At 39.9% G+C, this 25,169-nt stretch overlaps 1 protein-coding gene and 1 pseudogene across 2 annotated transcripts in view; one reads left to right on the plus strand and one right to left on the minus strand.

The window, feature by feature from the left end:
* Positions 1 to 25,169, minus strand: part of SNX12 (sorting nexin 12) — a 121,679-nt gene that overhangs the window by 25,537 nt on the left and 70,973 nt on the right. The window lies entirely within an intron of this gene.
* LOC309620324 (sprouty-related, EVH1 domain-containing protein 2 pseudogene) lies at positions 1,082 to 8,104 on the plus strand (annotated as a pseudogene). The gene has a single exon. The product of its transcript is annotated as a sprouty-related, EVH1 domain-containing protein 2 pseudogene (transcript).

A 25,169-nucleotide genomic window follows, 5' to 3' on the forward strand; every position in this document is an offset into this window, starting at 1 on the left:
GCATATACCCTGAGAAAACCATAATTCAAAAAGAGTCATGTACCAAAATGTTCATTGCAGCTCTATTTACTATAGCCAGGATATGGAAGCAACCTAAGTGTCCATCAGCAAATGAATGGATACAGAAGATGTGGCACATATATACAATGGAATATTACTCAGCCATAAAAAGAAACGAAATTGAGTTATTTGTCGTGAGGTGGATGGACCTAGAGTCTGTCATACAGAGTGAAGTAAGTCAGAAAGAGAAAAACAAATACCGTATGCTAACACATATATATGGAATCTAAAAAAAAAAAAAGGTTCTGAAGAACCTAGGGGCAGGACAAGAATAAAGACGCAGATGTAGAGAATGGACTTGAGGGGGAGGGGTAAGGGTAAGCTGGGACGAAGTGAGAGAGTGGCATGGACTTAAAAATACTACCAAATGTAAAATAGATAGCTAGTGGGAAGCAGCCGCATAGCACAGGGAGATCAGCTCAGTGCTCTGTGACCACCTAGAGGGGTGGGATAGGGAGGGTGGGAGGGAGACACAAGAGGGAGGGGATATGGGGATATACGTATACGTATAGCTGACTCACTTTGTTATACAGCAGCAACTAACACAGCAATGTAAAGCAATTATACTCCAATAAAGATGTTAAAAAAAAAAAAAAGGGAAGCTCCTCCTCTTGACGATGGTAAGAATCCAATATGGAGTAAATCGGTGGAGTGGAGAGATGTAGCTCAGTGGGGTACCCTGCAGCGCCTCACAGGCGCAGCTCCCCCAAAACCGTGATTGGTCTGGCCTGGGTGGGGGAGGGGGGCAACCCGGGACTGAGCCCCCTCCGGCAGCTGGCCCTCTCCTTCTTCTCTCAGCACTCCCCGGCTCTCAGCAGCACGCTTGTTTTTCCACCCAAATCGCTCCCTTCTCCGCTCTACCCGCTCCCAAGTCCCCAGAGCCCCTGCCGGCCTCCACCCCCTGGCCCCATGGTGCTCAGTCCCCGCCCCCGCCACCTTGCCTATGCACCCCTGCCCAGGCGCTTCAGTCGCCTTGCTCTAGCCACCCCACCCCCCAACCAAATCAGGCGATCTCCAAGATGTGAATAAGGGGGAAGGGGAGCGGACAGGAAAATGAAGGCTGCCCACCGCCACAGGACAGGTATGTAGGTGAACAGGAAAATGACCAAAGAAACACACGCGGGTGAGGACAGCTATATTATGCGCGTCAAGGCTGTGGTTATGACCTCAGATGACTCCAGCGGGGGGATGGTTCCCACAGGAAGGAAGATGGGATAGGTAAGGTCACGCACCCGGATGACAAATCGGCTTTCTCATCCATGGTGAACGACAGAAAGACAAACTGGTGGTACTGGAATGCTATTTAAGAAAGGAATTGGTCTACACCAAAGCCAACCCAACCTTTCATCATTGGAAGGTCAACAATAGTAAGTTTTGACTTACTGTCTGAAGCCTTGAGTGAGGAAAGCAATCGAAGACCTTATAGAAAGCTCAACATCATCTTCCACCATCCGTAGCGAAGCTGAGCTTTGCAATGACGTTTTTACAACAGCTACAGACAGTTCTTCTATCAATAATTCGTCTCAGAAGAAGGAACAACTTATTCGGACAATCTCCTCCCTCATATCCTGTGAGCACCAGAGGATTTATACCCTGGGTCACCTCCACGACCCACACCCCACAGACCATTATCACCTGGAACAGCTGATGGCAAGGCCCTACTGCCAGGTGAGCTTCCTGGACGACTAGGAGATCGTGCACATCAACCCAGGGAGAAGACCTGGATGACGCACATTACGAGGATTACCGGCGCCGGCGAGGGACAAATACCTGAACCCCTTGGAAGACGCGGGCTCGTACCTGCGCTTCGCCAAGAACAAGGTCCTTAAGCACGACTACAATTACCCCCATGAGGACTCCTCAGACTTTGGCATCAGCGCGGGGCCAGCATGATCAAGACACAGCCATTCCGGGGCAAGTCCCGGTGGTGGAAGGAGGACAGGGAACGCTCCGAGTGGGCGGTGCGCATACTGCCAGGACGCTTTCAACCATGAGGAAAACCGGAGGGGCCACTGTCAGGACACGCCTGACTCCATGAGAACTTTGCTTCAAGTGGTGAGCTGTATGTGGTGAGGACAGCATGCTCTATCGCTGTATGTCGGACCCGAGGGAGACTATACAGACCTGTGCCTGTGCGATACTAGCTATGAGTTTTGCCTCCGGTGGATGGCTCTTACTGACTTGTGTTTCTTCGCCCCCTGTTCTTGCTGTTACCTACCCCTTCGAGCCTGCTACCGCTGTGGAGTGATGTGCAGGTGCTGTGGAGGGAAGCACAAAGCAGAGAGAGAGGGAGGTGGGGGAGGGGGGAGAGGGAGGGAGAGAGAGAATATGACCTCATTTTTATAAAAAATGGTCATCGTATTTGTGCGCATAAATACACACACATGAAGAAGGTGTGAAAGGTTGCACAAATTGGTACCCTCGATGTTACAAGGGGAGGGGAGGGGGATATGAAAGGGTAGATTTTTAACTTTATCTTCTTGCATTTTTTATTTCACTTGTTACAGTGAGAACATACTGTATTTGTAACTTAAAAGAAATTTTCAATTAAATAAATTTTCGAGGGAAATTTTTTCCCTCAAACCTAATTTTGCTCTTGTTCTCTGCTTGGGTGAACTGGTACCATCATTCACTTCCAAGACAAGAGACCTGCAAGTAATTCTAGATCCTTCCTTTTCTGTAATCTTCCACCCTTCCACTTAATTAGTCACCAAATCCAGATTTTAGTTCATAAATATCCTTACCTTCCTCTAATTAATAAATCCTGTCTATTCTAGTTCCTAAATCTCTTTTAAAGCCCTTCCCCTCTCTACCATCACTGCCAATAAGGCTTTTTTTAGTTCAGAACTTCATCATCTCTCGGTATTTCAATAGCCTTTAAAATAATCCCCTGTTTGACTCCTCCATCCACTCTCTCTCATATAACGCTCTCAAAATTATCTTTCTAAACAGTTATAGTGTATCACTGTTGGGAGACAAATGAATACATTTTTATTTTAATAGGCATACTTTTTTTTAATATTCTTAAGAAAATATATTAAACTCATGATTTCAAAGATATTATTGCCTAGATTTAAGAAATTAAAATGGTGAAGGTAGAATATGAATAAGTGAAGTTGGAAAACATTGGTCTATAAGGATAAAGTCCACACTCCATGAATCTTTATGATCTAGTCCCATCCTACCTTTCCAACTTTGTCATCATAAATGTACCATTTCAATTAGGGAAAACTTTCTGATGGCCCCCAAACATGACATGTTCTTTCATCCCTCTCTGCCCTTCCTCATGCTGTTCTCACTCCTCATTCTCCTTAGTAAACTCTTCCTTTTCCTTCAGTATTCAGCTCAAATATTTCTTCTGTGAGGATCTTTTTTTTTTTTTTTGGATGTGAATGTTTATAGCAGCTTTATTCATAATTACTAGAAGCAACCAAGATGTTCCCCAGTAAGTGACTAAATAAACAAACTGTGGTACATCCAAATAATGGGATACTATTGAGGGATAAAAGGGAATGGACTATCAACCCATGCAAAAACATGGATGAATCATAAATATATATTTCTAGGTGAAAGAAGCCAGTCTGAAAAGACTACATACTGTATAATTCCATTTATATGACGTTCTAGAAGAGGCAAAACTATAGTGACAGTAAAAACATCACTGGTTTACAGGAATTTGGAGAAGAGGAGGAGGGTTGAATAGGTGAAGCACAGGGGAATATTTCTGGACAGTGAAACTATACTCTATGATATTGTAATGGTGGATGCTTTACACGTTTTTCAAAAGCCATAGAACTTTATAGCACAAAGAGTAAAACTTAATATATGTAACTAAAACAAAAAATCATTTAGGAGATCAAGAGATACAAGGTCAGAATGCAGAATATGAAAAAAGAATCTGTGTTACAAATGTATGAAAGAACCTTCCTGAAGCGGGTGGGGGCAAAGGTGCAAACCTAAGTAACTTTGTAAATGAGTTGTGTCTAAGAATATAGGCAAAAGAGACTGTACATAAGCACTCTATTCTGGTTGATAAAGTTGTTTCCCCTGAGAGTACAGGCTAGCAATTCTGAAACCACTATACATGTATACTGGAATTGAACAATTAAGTACCTGATGGTGGATTATAGGAGCCAGTTTTCTTACTGTTGGAGTGGGAGGGTACAGATAAGCAAAGGGAAGAAGCTAAAATGATCCACAGGGTAATAGATATGAATTGGAGACATTAGTATGAACTCATATTTAGCTTAATACAGATACATGTATAAATATTTATATATATGTTGTTAAATTAATTAAATAAGGAGGCCATTAGACTGATGTGGCTTTAATGCCATGGTGGCCTATGTAAGCAGGCCAGAATCTAAGCCTATAAACGCCTCAAGGTTTCAAAATTACAGCGATAAGGACAACCAATCACAAACAGCCAACTAGACTTTAAGTAATAGCCAATCAATAATTTCCTTACTTTGCTTTTGCCTTTTCTCCACAAAAGTCTCTCCCCCCACCTCCTATAGTTAGAACGATCCCAACCACCTCCAGTTTGGCGCTGCCCAATTCAAATTGGTTTTTACTCAACCCCCCCCAAATTTTAATATGCCTCAGCTTACCTTCCAACAGCTCTGGTGTCCTTAGAGGGAAATGAAGGAGACCCTGATGGTCCTCAGGAGCAATGAGCAAACAGGTAAAGGCACCCGCTGAGCTCCTTGAGCCGCCCCCCTCCCGCTGCCTCTGGAGGTGGTGGGCAAGCTACTACCCCTTCCCAGCTCCGCAGCCTTTGCATTATGAGCTTTCAGACTCCACCTGAGTTTCTTTTTTCTGGATTGGCTCTGGAAAGCAGCAGGAGTCGACTGGGTCTGGCCCCAAAACCAGACTGGCTGAGGATTTTTTTACTGACAGCGCTCCCCATAGCACGTCTATTCTAGTACTTGCACTTTATAATATGGCAATTATTTGTTCATATTTGTGTGTTCCCCACCAAATTACGAACTCTTCCTGGACAGGGACTAAATCTTACCCAAATCCTTATCTCAAAGTCTCACCAAATACCTGGCCTAAGTAAGTACTCATAAAATTTAAGTTGAATGAAAAAATTGAAGTCTGGAACCTGGAGCCAAGGAGAACATTCCCTAATTCCAAATCTGCTTTGCATGTTACTATAGCTTCCTGTCTTCTTTTAAATATCACCCTGGTCACCTAGAAAAGAACACAAAGGCCAGAGTCATAAAGGTTTCAGGGATAGGAACAGAAGAGATTAGAAGGGTTTAAGGTGGGGCCAACCGGCACTAAGTTGACTATAATGTCGAGCCGTTTCAGTTTCTGTGGACCAAGCCTTCCTTCCTATCTTCCCTGTCTATCTGGTTTCTGACTATCTGGGGTGAGTTAAACCCACCAAGAATTTTGGCCTCAGCCTACCTCTGGGTAGCAAAAAGTGCCCTGGACAGGAGGTAACAGAATGGACATTGCTCTGCTGAGGTTTCATTTCCATGTTGACTTTGGAGCTCTCTAGACTGGTATTTCACTTCTAGATAAATCACAGTAGTTGTAAAAGTTGTTAGTGGTGGTGGGGGACAGAGAGACAGGCAAGACAGGAGAGAGAGAACTAAGATTGACTCTCATCATACAAACCTCACACAGAAAACATTTAAGCACTTTCACTTAAGGTCATCCCTAACAATAGCCCCACTTCCTGTAGTAATACTGACTGGGCAGGCAGAGAGAACTGGGGAAAGGCCGCAGGTTCCCGAAGTGACAGTCTTGGAGCAATCCCTCTATATGCCTGTTCTTCCTTTCATACTAAATATAACCCTTATGGTTTACCATCTCTGTGTGGTCTTTGGTTACAGCACCTTGACAGAGGAATTAAGTGCATAATTGGGTTGATGTTTCCAGCTTTCTAGGGGCTCCTTGTCTTGGGAAACCCCACAGATACAGTCCCCACAATCCAAGAATAGGCAACATGGCATTGACCTGCCATAAAACTGTTAATATAAAAGGGTTTTTATGGAAAATTAGTTTTTGCTTTTTTAGTTATTGTTTGGGGAGTAGGAAATGGTGCCAATAAAGAAGCAGTAGAAAAAAAGGGAACCTAAGTCCCTTTACTAAGCTTTTCTTCCTTTAGCCACTTGATTCTGAAAGCCAGACAGGATTAAGCAAATGCGTGGACAGGGGTTGGGGGTTGGGGAATGGCTCCCTATAGAAAATGTAAAGGTACACGGCAGACGTAGAACTACAAATCTGAGAGCTCACTAAGCATTAATATCCAATATTTTAGAAGATGCTTATCATTTTATTTTTTTAATTTTTATTTTATTAGTTTTTAAAATAAATTTATTTATTTATTTTTGGCTGCGTTGGGTCTTCATTGCTGCGTGAGGGCTTTCTCTAGTTGTGGCGAGCGGGGGCTACTCTTCGTTGTGGTGCGTGGGCTTCTCATTGTGGTGGCTTCTCTTGTTGCAGAGCACGGCTCTAGGCACATGGGCTTCAGTAGTTGTGGCACGTGGGCTCAGTTGTGGCTCGTGGGCTTTAGGCACGTGGGCTTCAGTAGTTGTGGCACATGGGCTTAGTTGCTCCACGGCATGTGGGATCTTCCTGGACCAGGGATCGAACTCGTGTCCCCTGCATTGGCAGGTGGATTCTTAACCACTGTGCCACCAGGGAAGTCCAGTATTCATTATTTCTAAAGTTGGAGTCACCAACATTTCAGATGATTAGATTCCACCTTGGGTTCTACCAGAGCCTAGCTGATCTGGAGGAATAGAAATACCCAATCCAGCCCCCTCTAGCTTTCCTGTTTCACCTAAGAAGGGGTGGGGGTGTGGAATGAAAAAGCACTTATAAAGATTACAGCCCAGGAAATAGGAATATAGAATCCTTCCCATCTTCTGATATCATACCACCACATCAGTAAGACTCCTGTATAAAGCAGGGAATTACAATGGAAAGAACAGCACATCTCAGACCTTATTTAAGGACTCTCTAGGGAAACTCAAAGATGACAGGGGAGACAAAAAAACAGACACTGTAGGAAATTTTACCTCTGACACAGCTACAGCAAACAGTAAACTCAGCCTAACTCCTAGCCAAATAAACATAAAATCTCACACTACATGCCAATTTACCTGAGTTCCTTTTACCCAGTACATCATATGTCTACCCTTCAACAACACATTACAAGGCATACTAAAAGGCAAAAAACACAGTATAAAGAGACAGAGCAAGCATCAGAACCAGACTCAGATATGGCAGAGATTTTGGAATTACCAGAACAGGAATTTAAAATAACTATATGCTAAGGGCTCTCTTGGAGAAACTGGACAACATACAAGAACAGATGTGTAATGTAAGCAGAGACATGGAAACTCTAAGAAAGAACCAAAAAATAATGATAGAAATAAAAACCGCTATAACAGAAATGAAGAATGTCTTCTATGGGCACATCAGTAGATGAGATATAAATGAGGAAAGAATCAGTGAGTTTGTGGTATATACAGAATGGATAAACAACAAGGTCCTACTGTATAGCACAGGAAACTATATTCAATATCCTGTGATAAACCATAATGGAAAAGAATATTAAAAAGAATGTATATATATATATATATATATATATATATATATATATATGTATAACTGAGTTAGTTTGCTGTACAGCAGTAATTAACACAACATTGTAAATCAACTATATTTCAATAAAAAATAAATTAAAAAAAGAATCAGTGAGTTTGAAGATATGTAAATAGAAACTTCTAAAAATGGAATGCAAAAAGGAAAAAATGAAAAAGATGGAATATGCAATAATTGTGAAACAATTACGAAAGGTGTAATATATGCATAAAGGGAATACCAGAAAGAGAAGAAAGAAGGAAAGGAACAGAGGAAATATTTGAACTAATAATGGCTGAGAATTTTCCAAAATTAGTGACAGATAACAAACCACAGATCCAGGAAGCTCAGAGAACACCAAGCAGGATAAATACCAAAAAAAAAAAAAAAAGAATCTACACAGGCAAATCATATTCAAATTACAGAACATCAAAGACAAGATCTTGGGCTTCCCTGGTGGCACAGTGGTTGGGAGTCTGCCTGCCAATGCAGGGGACACGGGTTTGAGCCATGGTCTGGGAGGATCCCACATGCCATGGAGCAGCTACGCCCGTGGGCCACGGCTACTGAGCCTGCGTGTCTGGAGCCTGTGCTCCGCAGCAAGAGAGGCTGCGATGGTGAGAGGCCCGCGCACCGCGATGAGGAGTGGCCCCCGCTCGCCGCAGCTGGAGGAAGCCCTCGCGCGGAAGCGGGGACCCAACACAGCCATAAATAAATAAATAGATAGATAAATAAATAAATAAATCCCAGCCACGTGAATCTTTAAAAAAAAAAAAAAGACAAGATCTTTAAAGAAGTCAGGCTTAAAAAACACCTTACCTAGAGGTACAAGGATAGAATTACATCAGACTTCTCTTCAAAAACCATGCAAGCAAGAAGAGAGTGCAGTGAAATATTTAAAGTGTTGAAAGAAAAAACCCAACCTAGAATTCTGTATCCAGCAAATTTATCCTTCAAAAGATAACAACAAAACCAATCTAATTTAAAAATAGGCAAAAGACTTGAATAGACATTTCTCCAAAGAAGATATACAAATGGCCAAAAAACACATGAAAAGATGCTCAACATCACTAATCATTAGGGAAATGCACATCAAAACCACAGTGAGATACCACTTCATACCCATTAGGATATTAGGATGGCTATTATTTTAAAAAATCAGAAGATAATAATAAGTCTTAGTGAGGATGTGGAGAAACTGGAACCCTTGTGCATTGTTGGTGGGAATGTAAAATGGTGCAGTATAGAGGTTTCACAAAATATTAAACATAGAATTACCATATGAGTCACCAATTCCACATCTAGGTATATACCCAAAAAGAACTGAAAACAGGAACTCGAACAGATATTTGTATACCTGTGTTCATAGCAGCACTACTCACAATAGCCAAAAGGTGAAAACAACACAAATGACCATCAACATATGAATGGATAAACAAAATGTGGTATATATATATACAATGGAATATTATTCAAACTTAAAAAGGAAGGAAATTCTGAACACGCTACAACATGGGTGAACCCTAAAGACAGAATGCTAAGTGAAATAAGCCAGACACAAAGAGACAAATATTGTATGATTCCACTTACATGAGGTACCTAGAGTTGTTAAATTCATGGAGACAGAAAGGAGAATAGTGGTTCCCAGGGGCTGAGGGAGGAATGGAGAGTTATTGTTTAATGGGTACAGAGTTTCAGCTTGGGATGATAAAAAAGTTCTGGAAATGAATAGAGGTGATGGTTATACAAAATGTGAATGTAATTAATGCCACTGAACTGTACACTGAAAAATGATTAAAAGGGTAAATTTTAGGCTATGTACATTTTACCATAATAAAAAAGGGAAAAATGAGACAGATCTGTAATACGGACAAGGAAGTACTTCTACATAGTTTCTGCTGTAGAAAAACTAAAAGACATGTAGAAATACTGTTGTAATCTTAAAAGCCTATAAAAATTGCTTGTAGAAATGCTTTCTTTAGTTACCTCCCAGTTCTAAAGCTGTATCTTGATTAATTTGATTGTTTCCTATGTTTCCATTAATAACACACTTGTAAACCACTTCTACAGATGGCTAATCTCATTTCTTAGATGACAATTCTTATTAAAATTTCAGTAAGTAATTCTTTTTCCAAGTTTTTAGCTTCCAACATACTCATTATAGCACTAATTATTTTACCTGGCAATATCTATACACTAATCAATTCCCAGTGAGAATTATAAGACAATCATGTCCAGTAGCAAGAAGGAACAAAAAAACTAGAATCCCTATAACAGATGGTTAGTGATATGCTTTCAAATCTAGAATGTATGGAAAATGAAAATGTGACTCCTTGGTGATTCCCAGAAGAAATAACATTAACATAATACACTGTGTGGCTTATCAAATAAGTACTGTAGAAACCTAACTGGGACCATTTGGAATCTGACAGATGAAAGTCTTGTGAAAGTGGTTAGATGGAGTTTGGCTCTACGCACAGCTATTACACACAGAAAAAAGGACTTGAAGAACATATACCAAAATGCTAGTATTGATTATCTCTGGGGAGTAGGGTACCCAAGTTCTCTTATCTTTTCTGTTTGTTTATCTGTATTTCCTGAAGTTCCTAAAATAAACATGTTAACTACTATAATAAAAAAAATCCAAACAATAAAATTTATTAAGGACGTCACCAAAATGGTGACATAGGAGACCCTGGCCTCCATCCCCCAACAAAGATCAACAATTAGACAGCTATCCATGAACAAAAACAGCTGTGGGAGAGCTCTGTAGTCCAATTAAGAAACTTTGGCAACACAGTAGAAAAACAAAACCTGAGAATAACTGCCCAAGAAGAGAAAAAAGATAGCTTCATTTTGCCTGCATCATCACATCCCCCAAGTAAGCATTGCTCAGTACCAAGAGGGAGTTTCTCAGGTAGAGGGTTCCCCTCACCAGAAAAGGAAGAGTGGGATGAGCGACCAGTTTCCAGCCTTTTGGGCACCACATGAAGGTCCCACTTCAGTTTCATTCCACCCAGACCATCAAAACTGAGACATATAGAGATGGCTAGGAATAAGGAAAAAACAGGGGCTACCAATACAGTCATGCAGTGGCAGCAATCGCAGTTCACAGTGACCTGCCCTTCAGACAAACAGCAGATTCTGCCACTGAAGAAACTAAAGGCCAATCCAGCCGCTGCAGACCCTCTAAAGATTTCACCATCTTTGCTCCATAGGTATTCACATTTGCTGATGCTAGCCACTGGGGTCCCTCTCCACACACACCCCACCAGAGCCTGGAAACCATAAAACTCCTCGAAGAGAACACAGGCAGAACACTCTCTGACATAAATCACAGGAATATTTTTTTGGATCTGTGTCCTAAGGCAAAAGAAACAAAGCAAAAATAAACAAACAGAACTTAATTAAACTTAAAAGCTTTTGCACAGCAAAGGAAACCATTGACAAAACGAAAAGACAAACTATGGAATGGGAGAGGATATTTGCAAATGATATGACCAACAAGGGGTTAATATCAAAAAATATATAAACAGCTCATACAATTCAATATCAAAAAACAAGCAACCGAATTAAAAAAACGGGCAGAAGACCTGAACAGATAGTTTTCCAAAGAAGATATACAGATGGCAAACAGGTACATGAAAAGATGCACAACATCACTAATTATTAGAGAAATGCAAATCAAAACTACAGTGAGATATCACCTCATACCCGTCAGAATGGCTATCATCAAAAAGTCTACAAACAATAAATGCTGGAGAGGGTGTGGAGAAAAGGGAACCCTCATATACTGTTGGTGGGAATGTAAATTGGTACAGCCTCTATGGAAAACAGTATGGGTTCCTCAAAAAACTAACAGAATATCAGAGATACCTGCACCCCAATGTTCACTGCAGCATTATTCATGACAGCCAAGATATGGAAACAACCTAAGTGTCTATTGACAGATGAATGGATAAAAAAGTTGTGGGATACACACACAGACACAGACACACACACACAGACACACCCACACACGTACATACATCCGATGGAATATTCAGCCTCAAGAAAGAAAGAAATTCTGCCATTTGCAACAACATGGATTAACTTTGAGGGCATTATACTAAGTGAAATAAGTCAGACAGAGAAAGACAAATACTGTATGCTATCACTTATACGTGGAATCTAAAAAAGCTGAACTCATAGAAACAGAGAGCAGAGTGGTGGTTTCCAAGGGCTGGGGAGTGGAGAAGGAGAGATGTTCAAAGGGTACATAATTCCAGTTATAAGATCAATAAATTATGGGTATCTAATGTACAGCATTGTGATTATAATTAATAATATTGTATTATATACTTTAAAGTTGTTAACAGTAGATCTTAAATATTCTCACCACAAGAAAGAAATGGTAATTATGTGGCTGGTGGTAATCATTTTGCAATATGTAAGTGTATAAAATCAACACATTGTACACCTTAAACTTATACAATGTTATATGTCAGTTATATCTCAATAAAGCTGGAGAAAACAATTAACAGAGAGACAGTTCATTTTTTTTTTGCATTTCTTTTATTTTTTAAAATTTACTTATTTATTTATGGCTGCGTTGGGTCTTAGTTGCTGCGCGCGGGCTTTCTTTTTAGTTGTAGCGAGCTGGGGCTACTCTTCGTTGCGGTGCGCAGGCCTCTCATTAAGGTGGCTTCTCTTGTTGCGGAGTATGGGCTCTAGGTACGCGGGCTTCAGTAGTTGTGGCACATGGGCTCAGTAGTTGTGGCTCACGGGCTCCAGAGCGCAGGCTCAGTAGTTGTGGCGCACAGGCTTAGTTGCTCTGTGGCATGTGGGATCTTCCCGGACCAGGGCTCGAACCCTTGTCCCCTGCATTGGCAGGTGGATTCTTAACCACTGCGTCACCAGGGAAGTCCAGAGACAGTTCATTTAATAGTAATTGAACTGAGTTGCATTTTCTAGTAGCTTTTTCAACTAAGGGAGTGAACAAAATCTTCTAGGACAAAGTAACACGGTAGATCAGACCCAGAGAGAGACTGATTGTACTCTACGATAAGTATTCTCTAGAATATAAAAGGAAGTTATGAACAGGAGTCCAAGCTTTTGTTCTCTTGTGTCTCTCTCCCTCTTGCCTCTTCTCTGGTTTTGTTCCACACTCTGAGCATCGTAAGCCAACTTATATGTGGTGGTCACTAGAAGATTCTGTAAGGAAGACTGTCTCTCTAGACTCTGTCTCTATCAATTTTCCCCTTTCACCTCTATTTTTAACATTTTCTTTTTTTTTATGGAACATTTTCTTGTCTACCTACAGACATACTTAACTTTCTCCACTCGAAACAAACTAAAAACACTTATATCCACCCTATTTCATTACAAACTCCTATCCTTTCTCCCTCCTTCCATTCATAGCCAGATTTCTGGAAGGATTAGTCTACATCCACTGTCAGTACTTTCTCCTTTTCCATTCATTCAATTCACTACAGTCTGGCTTCTGCCAAGATTCCATAAAACTATAAAGGAAAGCCTCCTGGTTGCTGAATTCACTGGCTTGTAGTCACATTGCCTAAAGCTATTTATTGTCTTTATTTCTCAAAAGTTCTTCTTCTTGGCTTCTGGGACACTACCGTCTCCTCATTCTTCTTTCTTGCCTTTGTCAGACGCTCCTCTTCTGTCCAATCCTTACTCATTGGGGTTAAGAAGTTCATCTGCTTACACAGCTTCAACTGTCAACTATACAGTGATAGATCCCCAACTTTTTAATACTAGCCCCAAATTCCTGCTTAAGCTTTCCAAATTACTTATAAACACCTCTACCTATAGACTACAAGGGTACCTTAAGCTCCACTGGTCTGAAATCAGACTTGTGTTCTCTACTGCCCCAATCTTCCACGATATATTGGATTCCTTAATTATATTCTCATTCTCAATCACAAACCAGGTTCCCAAACTAGAAACCTTTGCTTTTGCCCTAACTACCTCTTCTTCCTAACCCTGCATATTCAATCAAGCAGCATGCAATTCTATTGATTCTACCTCAGAAATATAATTCTGCCAAACCTGGCCTGCACTGCCACAATCTGGGTTCAGGCTCTTATAACATTAGTTTGGACTACTTACTACAACACCTGCTAACTAGTCCTGTCACCATTCCCTCCCCACTCCAGACCAGTTCAGCTTCCACACTGCTTTCAAAATGATCTTTATAAAACAAAACAAAAACCACTCTTTTGACTTCCAAATTCCTACAGGATAAAATCCAAACTCCTTGGTCTAGCATATTAGGATCCAGTCTACCTTATGAGCCTCACTTTCTACCCCACCACCAACTCCAGCTATGAAGCTTCTCACCATTCCACAAACACACCAGGCCCTTTTATGTCCCCATGTCTTAACACATTGTATTCCCTCTTAGAACGTCCTTCTCTTTCTTCCTCACCTCACAATGTCCTAGGTGTCTAAGAAGGGGAATTTGCTTTTTTCCCTACAGCATCTTCCACATGTCTGACATGTAGACAATCTGCAATAAATACCTATAGCATGACTGAATGACAGATTTCATGCTTCAACCTAACACTTCACCTTCAGCCATACAGAATTTCAAATCCCTGCATACATGCTCTTACCTCCATGCATTTGTACACACTGTAACCTTCTAACTCTCAGGGAAAAAATGTGTATATGTCTTCTCAGGAAACACAAACTAGCTATCATTTTATTGAGCAGTTTTACTAAGAAATTTATGTTCATTAGCTTATTTTAATCCTCAATCAATACTGTCATATGGGACTTCCCTGGTGGTCCAGTGGTAAGACTCTGCGCTCCCAATGCAGGGGTTCAATCCCTGGTCGGGGAACTAGATCCCACATGCATGCCGCAACTAAGAGTCCGTGTGCTGCAACTAAGAAGTCCGCGTGCCACAACTAAGAAGTCTGTGTGCCGCAACTGAGTTTGCATGCTGCAACTAAGAGTTGGCATGCTGCAACTAAGAAGCTCCCATGCTGCAATGAAGATCCCACATGCTGCAACTAAGAAGTCTGCATGCCGCAACTAAGAGTTCACATGCCACAATTAAGAGTTGGCATTCCGCAACTAAGAAGCCCCCATGCTGCAACGAAGATCCCATGTGCTGCAACTAAGACCTGGCACAGCCTAAATAAATAAATAAATATTTTAAAAAATACTGTGATATTATTATCATTTTATAGATTAAAAACCCCTGAGATTTAGAGGAGTTAAATAACTTTTCCATCTTGTAAATTGTGGGATTTAAATACAGGCCTTCAAAGGCTGAACCTTTAACCACTGTGCTTCAGACAATGTGTATTACACATAAATGATTGCTCTGCCCTCTATGTTCCTATAGCATTCTGTTCACCTCTCTGTAATGGCAGTTACTACACTGGAATGTAATATTTCTGTTTATACAATATCATCCCCATTAGACTGTAAATCCATAGTGATAGCAACAAAGTCCCACTAATCTTTGTATCCCCAGTGAGTTTAGCACATTGTAAGTGCTCAATAAATGTTTACTGTGTAAATGAATTCCAAAACCTCTCTTTGGCAGTAGCCTTTTTGTTGCTGCCTTGCTTTTCTTCTTCTTGCCGTATCCTTTCAATACTCACTCAACTACAAGCACTGAATGCCAACAACTTGGTAGTGTTTAATAAAGATCACTTTTCATATACTAAGTGAATTTGTCTGAAGTGATCAACAGAGGAATAGATCAGGAGTGCTTCTTTATTTATTTTTGGACTTTATTCTGTAGCATTATTGATCATGTTAATACTGTATTTTTAAAACATTTTCTTGTATTTGATGCAAAAACACATAATAGCGATGATGTGTTTTATTTTAGGAATCAAGGTTTTCAGTCTAAAAGAAAAGGAAATACAATCAAAGAATCAATAATTTAGGCACTGTTGAGGATTACTGTTGAGCTTGTTAATCATGTTAGTATTAACTCTTTTATTGGTATCATGAAGAATATAGAAACTGTTAAGGAGAGCAGTTAGGAGACATTTTCTGACTCAAGGGGAATATTAGTAGAATGAACTTTTTTTTTTTTTTTTGAAGTACAAGCATATTTATTTATTTATTTATTTATTTATTATTTATGGCTGTGTTGGGTCTTCGTTTCTGTGCGAGGGCTTTCTCTACTTGCGGCAAGTGGGGGCCACTCCTCATCGCCATGCACAGGCCTCTCACCATCGCGGCCTCTCTTGTTGCGGAGCACAGGCTCCAGACGCGCAGGCTCAGTAATTGTGGCTCACGGGCCTAGTTGCTCCGCGGCATGTGGGATCCTCCCAGACCAGGGCTCGAACCCGTGTCCCCTGAATTGGCAGGCAGATTCTCAACCACTGCGCCACCAGGGAAGCCCAGAATGAACTTTTTAAGTTCTGACCTTGAGTCAGAAGAAGCCATGCGAAATATCCAAAATTCAACTGGATCAAATTTTAAGGATCCTTAAGAGCTATATAGTCTTATGATTGTGAAAAATGCCCAATTCCATCAGGTGCTATACCTTAAAATTAAATGCAAAAGACATTACTATAGAACATCAAGTTTAAGAGTCTCCGGAGACATTTACATATATTTACTTTTTTAAGCAACATGTATACATTTCTATATCTTAAAATTTCAAAACTCAATAAATTGATCAACTTGGGTAGGAACTGCAGACTTTAGGGAGAAAAAAAAACTAACATAAAAATTGAACCCAGGGAAGCCAGCTAGGTGATCACTCCCTATTTATGTACCTAGATATACAGTATTTATGTATTAACTTTTTCTTTTTTTGTCTGGAGTATTTTAAAGCAAATCCCAGACATCGTATCATTTCATACAATTATCTCCCCACCTTGAAGTTATGGAATCATTAACATAATCATATATCAAGTTTGGTGTTGCCCATTAGGGCCTCAAACAAGATTTCTCAGCCTCCCACCCCAAGTGTCTGCTAGTAAATAGCTTCACTTAACTAGTATTTTAACTGCCTTCTGAGATGGGTAAACGTCTTTTAACTTGGGAAGCTTTAGAATAAAGTATAGAAATATTTAAGAGACCCATTATATGAATATTTTTGTGTTAAAAAAGATGGCTTTGCATATTTGATGTTTTATATGTTTGTCACCAGAGGGTGGATTTGTTTTGGTAGAATGACAGCTTTGTAACCAACTTGAAATGTTTTTTTTTAATAAATTTATTTATTTTATTTTTTAAATTGTTTTTGGCTGCATTGGGTCTTTGTTGATGCACACGGGCTTTATCTAGTTGTGGCGAGCCGGGGCTACTCTTCGTTGTGGTGCGTGGGCTTCTCATTGTGGTGGCTTCTCTTGTTGCAGAGCACGGGCTCTAGGCACGCGGGCTTCAGTAGTTATGGCTCGCGGGCTCTAGAGCACAGGCTCAGTGGTTGTGGCGCACGGGCTTAGTTCTGCGGCATGTGGGATCTTCCCGGACCAGGGCTCGAACCCGTGTCCCCTGCGTTGGCAGGCAGATTCTTAACCACTGCGCCACCAGGGAAGCCCAACTTGAAATGTTTGAGCAGTTTACATTTTTTATTTTAAGGTGAAATCTTTTTTTTTTTTAACATCTTTATTGGAGTATAATTGCTTTACAATGGTGTGTTAGTTTCTGCTTTATAACAAAGTGAATCAGTTATACATATACATATGTTCTTAAGGTGAAATCTTATTAAATTATTTTTTTTCATCTAGATTTATTGAAGCATGATTGACAAAGAAAATTGTATATAGTTAAAGCTTACAATGTGATGATTTGATACATGTATACTCTGTGAAATGATTACCACAATCAGGTTAATTAACACATCTATCACTTCATATAATTATCTTTTGTGTGTGTGGTGAGAATATTTAAGATCTACTCTCTTAGTAAATTTCAGGTATACAACACAGTATTATTAACTATGGTCACCATACTATATGTTAGAGCCCCAGAATTTATTCATCTTATAACTGAAGGCTTGTACCCTTTGACCAATATCTCTCCATCTTCCCCACCTCCAACTCCTGGTAACTATCATTCTACTCTCTGTTTCTATGAGTTCAACCTTTTTTTCCCCCACATATAAGTGAGCTCATACAGTATTTGTCTTTCTCTGTCTGGATTATTTTACTTAGTATAATGTTCCATATGGTGTCAGGATTTCCTTCTTTCTCATGGCTGAATAATATTTCACTGTGTATATATATATATATACCACATCTCCTCTGTCCATTCATCTGTCGATGGACACTTAGGTTATTTCCATAGTTTGGCTGCTGTGAATAATGCTGCAATGAACATGAGAGTACAGATATCTCTTTGAAATCCTGATTTCATTTCCTTTGGACATATACTCAGGAGTGGGTTTGCTGGATCATATCATAGTTCTATTTTTAATTTTTTGAGGAATCTCCATACTATTTTCCATAGTGGCTGCACCAATTTACATCCCCACCAACAGTGTACAAGGGTTCCTCTTTCTTCAAATCCTCGCCAACACTTGTTATCTCTCATCTTTTTGGTAAAAGTCAGCAGTACTTATTGAATTAACTTCCTCTTTCAGCAGCCTAATCTACTGATGCCTTTTCTTCAAGCTATTAATGTTCTCAAGCCTTTGCCTATCTTAATAAATATAGTGCTCCTTCTACCACGCTTTTTTGTCTAACTGCTGCCTCCTTTCCCTGCTGCCCTTTCCTTTTGCCAAACATCTTCAAAGATTAGTCTGCATTACCACACCTCCCATTCACTTTTTAAAAATTTGGAAATACTCTAAGCAAACAAAAAAAGGGTAGAAAATAATATAATGAACACCCATGTACCCACAACTCAGTTTGTTAAATACTAACATTTTGCCAAATTTCCTTCCTATTTTTTAAAGAAATAAAACATTACTGCTATAGTTTATGTATCATGTGTACCTATCATTCCCTATTCCTCTTTGTACCTCCCCAGAGGTAACCACTATTCAGCCTTTGGTATTTCTTATTTCCATACATGTTTTGATATTTATACTACATATGTATATATTCCTAAAAATATGTAGTCATGGAAGATATCGGATCAATGGCCCCCGGTGAACCATGCCTCCCTGAATCCACACCCTTGGGGAGTCTCCTCCTGCATTGACTCTGGATTTGGCCACGTAATTTGTTTTGGCCAATGGGATATCTACAAATGTGATGCAAGCAGAAGCTTGAAAAGCACTTGTACATCAGAGCTTGCTATCATATGAATGGATCCAAACCTTCTGGAGAGGTCACATGGAAGAAAATCTAGGCAGCCTGGCTGACAGCCTGCCAACTGCCAGACATGTGAGTAAGGTCATCTTAAATCATCCAGCCCCTACAAAGCGGTCAGCTGACTGCCACAGCATGAGTGAGCCTAGGCAAGACCAATAGAAGAAATGCCCAGTTAAGTCTAGTCCAAATTGTCCACAGAATTTTGAGCAAACAAAATAAATGTTGGTTTAAGCGACTAAGTTTTGGGGTGGTTTAGCTTTATATTAGTGGTATCATATTATACATGGCATATCACAAGCACATATAACAATTTGCTTTTAAAGCTGGCAGACTTTAACCAATTGATCAACGTTAGTATCACCAGTAATGGCACAAATAGGTATCACGTGCCTCCTGATATTATGCACTGAGAAGGACACAAATTACTTCTGTGGTATTCCCATCCACATGCATGATTGAATCTAATCATGTGGAAACGTCAGACAAATCCAAAATGAGGGGCACTCTACAAAATAACTACTCTTTACTCTTTTTTTTTTTTCTGGCTGTGCCGCATGGCTTGCGGGATCTTAGGTCACCAACCAGGGATCGAAGCCATGCCCCCTGCAGTGGAAATGCAGAGTCCTAACCTCTGGACCACCAGGGAATTTCCTCTGTACTCTTAAAAAAAAAATACCAATGTCACGAATGACAACGTCTAAGAACTCTTCCAGATTAAAAGAAACTCAATTTGGTGGTTCCTCAAAAAGTTAAATATAGAATTACCATGAATTAGAATTAGTATGACCCAGCAATTCTACTCCCAGGTATATACCCCAAAGAACTGAAAACAGGTGCTCAAACAAAACCTCGAACACATATGTTCACAGCAGCACTATTCATAATTGCTAAAAGGTGGAAACAATCCAAATGTCCATCAACAGATGAATGGATAAACAAAATGTAGTATATCCAAGCAATGGATTATTATTCAGCCACAAAAAGGAACAAAGTACTGATACATGCTACAACATGGATGAACCTTGTAAACATTATGCTGAGTGAAAGAAGCCAGATACAAAAGGTCACATATTGTATGATTCCATTTGTATGAGATGTTCAGAATAGGTAAATCCACAGAGACAGAAAGCAGACTTGTAGTTGCCAGGGGCTAGGTATTAGCAGGGGGAAGAGAGGCAAATGGGGAAATACTGCTTAATGTATATGGGGTTTTACTGGGGGGTAATGAAAATGTTTTGGAACTTGATAGAGGTGGTGGTTGCAGAGCACTGTGATGTACTAAATGCCACTAGATTGTTCACTTTAAAACAGTGTTATGTGAATTTCACCTCAATTTAAAAAAAAAAGAAACTAAAAGAGACATGACAATTCAATGCAACGTGTTATCCTGGATTGGATCTTGGACATTTATTTTTCTTTTGCAATAAAGGACATTAGTGAGACAATTGGTAATTTGAATAAGGTATGTAGATTAGATAGTGGTATCGCATTGATGTTAATTTCCTTATTTTGATAATTGTCTTATAGTTATATAAGAGAATGTCCTTGTTTTCAGGAAAAACACTCTGAAATATTTAGGGGTTGAGGAGCACTATGTCTACAATTTGTGTGATTCAGAAACAAATGAAGAGAGTGAGAGAAAAGAGAGGAGGAGGAGGAAGAGGAGGAGGAGAAGGGAGAGAGGGGAAATGATAAAACAAATGTGGTAAAATATTTACAATAGGGAATCTGGATGAAAAATAAGATAATTATATATACTACTTTTACAAGTTTTCTGTAAGTCTGAAATATTTCAAAATAAAAAGTTTTCACTATGTCAAAGAGATATCTGCACCCCAATGTTCAAATAGCACTTGACTATCTTACACCACTCACAAAAATTAACTCGAGGGAATTCCCTGGAAGTCCAGTGGTTAGGGCTCCACACTTTCACTGCAGGGGGCAGTGGAAGTTTGATCCCTGGTCAGGGAACTAGGATCCCGTTAAGCCGTGCAGTGCAGCCAAGATAAATAAATAAATAAATAAATCAGCAAAACTCTTAAAAAAAATTAACTCAAATTAGATTAAAGACCTGAAACCATGAAACTCCTAGAAGAAAACATAGGAAAAAAGCTACTTGACATGGGTCTTGGTAGTGAATTTTTGGAAATTACACCTAAAGCACAAACAGCAAAAATAAAAAATAAGTAACTGGAACTACATCAAACTAAAAAGTTTCTGTACAGTAAAAGAAACCATCACCAAAGTGAAAAGACAGCCTATGAATGAGAAAATATTTGCAACCATATATCTGATAAAGGGTTAATATCCAAAATATATGAAGAACTCATACAACTCAATAGCCAAAAACCAAGTAATCCAATTAAACAATGGGCAAAGGACCCAAATAGATATTTTTCCAAAGAAGATCTGCAACTAGCAGGTACATGAAAAGACGCTCAGTACCACCAGTCATTAAGGAAATGCAAATTAAATCCACAATGAGGTATCACCTCAGGCCTGTTAGAATAGCCATCATCAAAAAAGATAAGAGGGGACCTCCCTGGTGATCCAGGGGTAAAGAATCCGCCTTACAATGCAGGGGACGCGGGTTCGATCCCTGGTCAGGGAACTAGGATCCCACATGCTGCGGGACAACTAAGCCTGCGTGCCACCACCACTGAGCTCGTGCACCTCAACTAGAGCCCGTGTGCCGCAAACTACAGAGCCCATGTACCCTGGAGCCTGCGTGCCACAACTAGAGAAGAGAAAACCTGCACTGCACAACTAGAGAGAAGCCCACGCACCACAATGAAGAGCCCACATGCCACAACTAAGACCCGATGCAGCCAAAAATAAATAAAATAAATAAATCTTAAGAAAAAGAGATAAGAAGTGTTGGTGAATCTGCAGAGAGAAGGGAACCCTTGTGCACTGTTTTTGTTTTTTAAAATTAATTAATTAATTTATTTTTGGTCAGGTTGGGTTTTTGTTGCTGTGCACGGGCTTTCTCTAGTTGCGGTGCGCGGGCTTCTCACTGCGGTGGCTTCTCTTGCTGCGGAGCACGGCCTCTAGGTGCACAGGCTTCAGTGGTAGTGGCTCACGGGCTCAGTAGTTGTGGCTCATGGGCTCTAGAGCACAGGCTCAGTAGTTGTGGCGCACGGGCTTAGTTGCTCTGCAGCATGTGGGATCTTCCCAGACCAGGGCTCGAACCCGTGTCCCCTGCATTGGTAGGCGGATTCTTAACCACTGCGCCACCAGGGAAGTCCCCTGTGCACTGTTGATGGAAATGTAAATTGGTACAGCCACTATGAAAAAGAGTATGGATTTTCCTCAGAAAATTAAAAATAGAACTACCATATGATCCAACAATTCCACTTCTGGGAATATATCCAAAGAAAACAAAAACACTAATTTGAAAAGATATCTGCACCCCCAAGTTCATAGCAGCATTATTTACAATAGCCAAAGTATGGAAACAACCTAGGCATTCATCAACGAATGAATGGATAAAGAAGTTGCAATATATATGTATAAAAAACTCATATATATATATTATTCAGCTATATATGAATATAATTAAGCCATAAAAAGAAGGAAATCCTGCCATTCATGGCAACATGGATGGACCTTGAGAGCATTATGCTAAGTGAAATAAGTCAGACAGAGAAAGACAAATACTGTATGATCTCACTTATATGTGGAATCTAACAAAACAAAACAAAAAACCAAATTCATAGAAAAAAAGATCAGATTTGTGGTTATGAGAGGCAGGGGGTGGGGGAGGGGGAACTGGACAAAGGTGGTCAAAAGGTACAAACTTTAAGTTATAAGATGAATAAGTAGTAGAGATGTAATGTACAACATGATGACACTATAGTTAACACTGCTGTATGTTGTATCTGCAAGTTAAGAGAATAAATCCTAAGAGTTCTCATCACAAGGAAAAAACCACTTTTTTCTCTCTCTTTTTTTTGTATCTATATGAGAGGATGGGTATTAACTAAACTTATTGTGTTAAGTCAAATAATTATGCTGTATACCTTTCACCTATACAGTGCTATATGTCAATTCTATCTCAAAAAGCTAGGAAAAACAAAAAAAAATTTTTTTAACTTACTGTAAGTTACCTAGATGGGGGAGAGGGAGAGCATACAGTGAGCTGCTGAAGTGCTAGTAATATTTTATTTCTTGAATTCAGTAGTGGTTATACAGGTATTCATTTTATAATTATTTGTTAAACTGTAAATACATGTTATATGAATATTCTCTATGCATATTTCACAATTTGAAAAGTAAAAATGAATAAATAAATATCCTTAATGTAAAAATGAAATAGAACAGAACGCCATAAACATATACTTGTCTTTCAAAGAGAAAAGAAGTCTCTGCTTCTAATATACCCAGATTCTTTTATGGTGATGGGCAGGACACAAGCACTGCCCTGAAAGACTGGGTGGTGATGGATATTTTGCTAGCCCTAGCCTTTCTCCTACTTCTCTGGCCAATCCTTCTTTTAGTTTTCCTTCTCCATTTCCTCTGCCTCATTCCCCACCCCCCTTAAATGCCTGTATTCTACGTCTTATCCTCAATCCTCTTCTTGTCTCATGATCCAAATTCTCGCTGAATGACTGCATCATTTCTCATGGCTTCAGCTAATAGCTATAAAACAGACAAATCCTAAATCTCATAAATTTTAAACCCATATATCCAGGTATCCACCATACATCTATACTTCGATTTTCCACAGGCTCTCAAACTCAACATATACAAAAATGATGTTATCATCTTTCACATCCTCCACAAATCTCAAATCTTGTCCTCCTGAATTCCTTATTCAGTGAATGGTACTCAAGTCTGGAGCACAGGATTCATCCTTTACATCTATCTCAATTAGTCCCCACATATGATCTTCCAGAGCTTCTTGACTTGGCCCTAAATTTCTTTCAAATCTGCCCCCATCTCCCCATCTTCACTGCCACTGCGTAGGTTCAAGCTCTGAAATTTTTTAACTGAATTGTTCTGGTAGCTACCTAACTAGTCTTCATGCTTCCAGTTTTGTCTCCTCCTCTACCAATCCAGCTTTCACATAACCACCAGAGTAAATTTTCTAAAATGAAAATTTGACCATGACTGCTCTACTTAAAGTCCTATGGTTTCCCATAGCTTCAAAATAAAGTCTAAATACCTTGGCATAGCATGACCTACAATACTCTTTCTGGTCTAGCCCCTGACTCTATCCAGACTCATTTCTAAGTACTCTCCTATGCTCTCTCATTTCTGTCCCTTTGCCTAGAATGCCATTTCCTCTAATATTTCACTTAGAAACACTAACTCCTACCTTTCCTTCAAAATACAGCTTGATCATCATCTCTTCTAAGAAGTCTTCCTTAACATCCTTCTAAAATGGGTTAGAGGGACTTCCCTGGTGGCGCAGTGGTTAAGAATCTGCCTGCCAGTGCAGGGGACACAGGTTCGTGCCCTGGTCTGGGAAGATCCCACATGCCACGGAGCAACTAAGCCAGTGAGCCACAGCTACTGAGCCTGCGCTCTAGAGCCCCCGAGCCACAACGATTGAGCCCACATGCCACAACTACTGAAGCCCGCGTGCCTAGAGCCCGTGCTCCGCAACAAGAGAAGCCACCACAATGAGAAGCCCACGCACCGCAACAAAGAATAGCCGCTGCTTGCTGCAACTAGAGAAAGCCCACGTGCAGCAACGAAGACCAAATGCAGCCAAAAATAAATAAATAAATAAAACATATATTTAAAAAAATAAAATTAAATGGGTTAGTTACTTCTCTTATATTCTTTCATTGTATATGATGCTTACTTTTGTCACAGTATTTATCACAAGGTGCTACAATTATCTGTTTACCCATATGTCTCTCACACCAAGCTGTGAGTGTCGTAAGGATAGGGACCATAGCTTATTTTTCTCTGTATTCCTGGGGCCTAGGATAATGTCTGGTACACATGGGTGCTCAATAAGTTCCTGTCAAATAAAATTAACCATTATGGTCAGGGGCCCACAGAGCTCTCAGTCAATAATGGGTTTCATCATAGGTCAAGGAATTCAAGTTGATTGTCTAGTCCAGTTAGAATTTAGAGGATCCATCAACAGATGAATGGATAAAGAAGATGTGGTATATATACACAATGGAATACTACTCAACCATAAAAAAGAATGAAATTTTGCCATTTGTAGCAACATGGATGGACTTGGAGGGTATTATGCTAAGTGAAATAAATAAGTCAGACAGAGAAAGACAAATACTGTATAATATC

This window comes from Balaenoptera borealis (genome assembly GCF_965194805.1).
Source record: "Balaenoptera borealis genome assembly, chromosome: X".
Classification (NCBI taxonomy): Eukaryota; Metazoa; Chordata; class Mammalia; order Artiodactyla; family Balaenopteridae; genus Balaenoptera; species Balaenoptera borealis.